This window comes from Curcuma longa, unplaced genomic scaffold, assembly GCF_044706935.1.
Source record: "Curcuma longa cultivar G26 ecotype Majalengka, Jawa Barat unplaced genomic scaffold, ITB_CL_G26_1.1 contig_8713, whole genome shotgun sequence".
Taxonomy (NCBI): Eukaryota; Viridiplantae; Streptophyta; class Magnoliopsida; order Zingiberales; family Zingiberaceae; genus Curcuma; species Curcuma longa.
This window is the reverse complement of record NW_027435282.1, coordinates 8,428-12,299: the sequence shown is the minus strand read 5'-3', so window position 1 is coordinate 12,299 and position 3,872 is coordinate 8,428. Positions and strand designations below refer to the sequence as shown.

Here is a 3,872-nt window from a genome sequence, read left to right as displayed (position 1 = left end):
TTGACAAGGGTTTGATTGATTACCTTAAGGATAACCAAGGTAATTAGGCACCCTAAGGGTTTAGGCTCATTGATCAACAAATATGATTTTCAAATGTATATGTGTTATATATATATATCCATCCAATCAAGAATTTTAATTAAATATCAATTTTCAAAAATTATTTTAGAAAAATATTTTAGAAATTTTGAAAATATTTTTAAAATATTTGTAGTTGATTAACCTAACATTAAGTTTGGATTTAAGAAAAGTTATTTGACCTTGAGTTAGATTCAAATTTAGTCTTTAGTCAATTAAGTGAAAAATTTTAGACTTGGTTTCCAGGTCGCGATGGGGCATAATGGTCTTCTTAATACGATCAACAATCACTTCCTTTAACAAAGTCAATTCAAGAAATTTAACACTTAACTGACTTGGTACAAATTCTTGATCTAACTAGTTTAGAAAGTGGTGAGGTAGTTTTAGTTAGTTCCTCTTAGTTAAGTGCGTTAAGTAGAATACTCCTTTATCTAACCCAGACACACATATTGAATCATGAGAGAGGAAGAGGAGAGCATGGATGATGGCATATGTGGTGAAGAGAAGAAAGGGAGGAAATATTGAAATTTTATGATAGTTATACTATATTTGCATGATCACACATTTAAGAATATATACCTATATTACATCTCAAAAAACAAAAAAAAAAAAAAAGAAACTTAGGAGAACTTGATTTTTATATTGAGAAACCTAGAAAGAAATAACCTCAATCATTTCAACCTCCCCTAACCTTCTCAACAAGCTCCTTAGTAGGATGGATAGAATGGAAAGAAACAACATCTTCAACGTATCCTTGCCATACATCTCTTGTACATTTTGTATTTATAGAATTTAGGAAGTATCCCTTTATTCACCAACAACACACTATTCATATGCATGCATATATGTGATACATACTTCATAAGCAGCAAAAATTAATTAGTTCATGAACAACAACAACAACAAGCATTATTCCGTCGGACAATCTACTTTGAATTGAGGAAGCTAGTTTCGCGATCTAACATAGCTCAGAACAGCATATATGGTCTGTATCACAGTAAGAGCAAATAGGAAAAGAACCCCAAACAATGAGATAACTGCCCAAGGATTACCAAAGTAATCGCGATTCAACCTAGCACGCCATTTGTTGAATCTAGTGTCGCGGTGCTTCCTCATAGCATTGACAACGTCCATAAGGTAGAAATCACCTGGATCACAGATGACCCACATGAAAAGTTTGTTAAAGAGAGTGGCAACTACTTGGCTGTCCCCTAAGCCGTTAATAATGATTTCATCTTGTTGAAGCAATTCAACATCTGCTGCCGTATCGATGAGGCAATCCATAAGCTGGGCATAACATGTAACATATAACTTGGAATCCATCGAACATTGCTCATATGCGATAATATTCCTCAAGAGCGAGTTGGTGGTGTCGACTATTTCAAGTTGGGGAATCTCCAACTTGCCATTACGAAATGTAATGTCCAGGAAACTCTTGGCTCTCTTTTTTCTTACGAAGTGAATCCCAGATTCATTGAATATTGTAGCACTAGGCATCCATGGTAAGGCACAGACTTGGAGATCCTCCTCAGGGTTAGCATCTCGAACAGTGCATATCTTGTTCACCTGCGATAACAAAGACGAGCACAGCTTTGATGGCAATGATACGAGTACTGTTTTAACTAGCTTAGAGCGGCGGAGGAAGCCAAATGTTGAGGACTGATTTCCATTGCCATCGTTTCTTGTCGGATCAATGCAAGAATGAAAAAGATGAATTATGTGGTGAAAAGTCTCATTGTCAGAGGGAAGTTCCAAGTTGCTTGAGGTATGCATGCGGATGAACTTTAATGTTAGATTTCGAAAGGGTTCACCGCTGAGGAAATGCAGATTGGTACAAAGTTTCAAGAAGAAAGAAAGGAAGCTGGTTTTCGAGCAGGAAGATATCTTGTTGTACTTGTACTCGAGTCCACATGGTACTCTCTTCTGAAATCTTCATCGTGATGTTCCCTCCAATATTGTAAGCATCACAAAGCATCCGTCCAGCAACATCATTTCCACGAAACTGTTGCTGCTCATCTTCACTTCTTCCGAATAGGCATCACGTGCTTGCGTTTCCAGCTTCTTGATCTGATCCAGATAGTCCACCAAGGTAACACCAGGGTTCTTCTCGAGGACAAACTTGAGGTACTTCCATTTGAGCTGATTCATGGCTTGTAGATGAGGTTTGTCGCGGTGGTAGGGGCCGAGCGAGACTAGCAATGGCTCATAGGCTTGGGGGTCGACACTTTTCAAGATATCCGGGACTCTGTAGATTGTTGGCTCTCTGTTTCTGTCCCTAAATTTTGTGTCTGACACCTTCTTCTCCAATGAGGCTACCCAGCTCATGTCCAGTACTGATGTCTCAATTCCCTCATCGTATGTGCTATTCATCTTATTTCCAAATGATTTTCCCTTGAAGATCACAATGATTCAAGTAGCTACAGATGCCACGATCAAACACAAGAAGGAAATATCACAAGGGAAGGAAAATGGATCAGGTGACAGATAACAATCAGGTATAAAACTAACCTCAGAAATCTTTCGCTAGGCCAAAATAGTTCTGTCTTTCAGCTGCTGCACCATATTTTCCTCCAAACAATCTTAAACTTGCTTGCTAGATTGCTACTTTCTCACACAAAGCAAGGACGACTTATGAGATGATTATTATTTACAAATTTCTTCTTGGACAATTAATTACCAGAGCTGTTGCAGAATTAATGTATTTAAAATTGTATGATAAGAATATTTTAATAAAAGATGATAATAATATCCATAAGCGGCATTCTGAATATAACTTGATTTGAATCTTACTATTATTATAAATCTACCTCTTGAATACCGAATACCAATTCAAGCTTAGCTATGAAGAATATTTTAATCATAAATAAAAAAAAGGTGAGGAAGATCAGCGCTTTGAATTTTCAAACTAGGGTATTTAATTTGATTTAGAGAAAGAAAAAAAAAATTAGATGTGTCTTTTAAAATGCTGCCGACATATTCATCTCACATGTTGGAATTCTAATTAATAGTCTCTAATGGAAAAAAACCCCTAAAAATACCACTACGAAAATGAAACTAATATATAAAATACATATAATATAAGAATATAGTTGGGGTATAAAACTATATTTTGATTAAAAAAATATGTATTGCAAAGATTTCTCATGTCTTATTATTGCCAAAGTTAAACATTATTAATATAATTTTAATATTTTAATATATTTTTATTCTTTAAAAATGCAGAACCATATTTTGGTAAAAAAATATGATCTTGTGTAAATATTTTGCTCGCAAATAAAAAGATTTTGCTTTTAGCTAAATTGACGGGAAGTGAATTAAGTTGATTTGAATGAGTTGAGTCAATTGGGTAGTAAATTGATCCACTATATTGAATTTGAAAAATTAAACTGTTCGAGTAGATCTTATCCACTTAAATCAACTAGATTGAATTTGAATTGATTGGAATTAAATAAAACAAGTAATTGAAACATATTAAGTTCATTTTGAATGCTAGAGGAGAAAGGGAGCTTGTCAAACAAGGAAAAGCTATTGTTTTATAGTCACTGCATTGCTCAACTAGTTTTATTATTTCTTTTATAGTCTTTTATTTTTTAGCTTAAGGTCTTTACTTTTTAACTCTAATTTTTGTGATACAAGCTTTTCTTTTCTTTTGTTTTTGTTTATATTCGTTGTAAAATCTTTTTAATTGACATAATATTATTAACCTAAATATATAAAAAGATTGACATGATGATTTAACATATTTACAAAGATAATTAATTTTAGAAATATTAATCTTTTATATTATATAATTC

At 33.7% G+C, this 3,872-nt stretch overlaps 1 pseudogene; it reads right to left on the bottom strand.

Annotated features, from left to right (window-relative positions):
- Positions 1–823: 823 nt before the first annotated feature.
- Positions 824–2,661, bottom strand: LOC141819558 (UPF0481 protein At3g47200-like; annotated as a pseudogene).
- Between the last annotated feature and the right edge of the window lie 1,211 nt (positions 2,662–3,872).